At 56.8% G+C, this 303-nt stretch overlaps 1 non-coding gene across 1 annotated transcript; it reads right to left on the bottom strand.

Annotated features, from left to right (window-relative positions):
- On the bottom strand, positions 1–88 carry Tc00.1047053497505.10. Its single transcript, XR_008255104.1, has one exon. It is a non-coding gene; the product is annotated as a spliced leader RNA, 3' partial (transcript).
- Positions 89–303: the final 215 nt, after the last annotated feature.

Raw genomic sequence — 303 nt, 5'->3', positions numbered from 1 at the left:
GAAATTGACCAAACATAACCGCCAGAGGCGGGTTGGAAGCTTCGCGTACCAATATAGTACAGAAACTGTATCAATAATAGCGTTAGTTGAAAGGAGTTGTGTTCCACAACGGTTTTCAATTTTGATGAGGGGTCCTTCGCGGCACTTGGGACCTTGTACAAAAACCCCCCCCCCCCCTCCCAGGCCACACTGGGGAGGGGTCAGGGTCCGGGACGTCGGCCCCGGGATAGCGCCGTGGACGGCGTCAGGGGGCGGAAAAGACGCACATGGCGAGTGGGAACAGCAAATGCAGCCGAGTGTGCG

Source organism: Trypanosoma cruzi (genome assembly GCF_000209065.1).
Source record: "Trypanosoma cruzi strain CL Brener chromosome Unknown tcruzi_1047053497505, whole genome shotgun sequence".
NCBI classification, from domain to species: domain Eukaryota; phylum Euglenozoa; class Kinetoplastea; order Trypanosomatida; family Trypanosomatidae; genus Trypanosoma; species Trypanosoma cruzi.
This window is presented reverse-complemented; position numbering and strand designations above follow the sequence as displayed.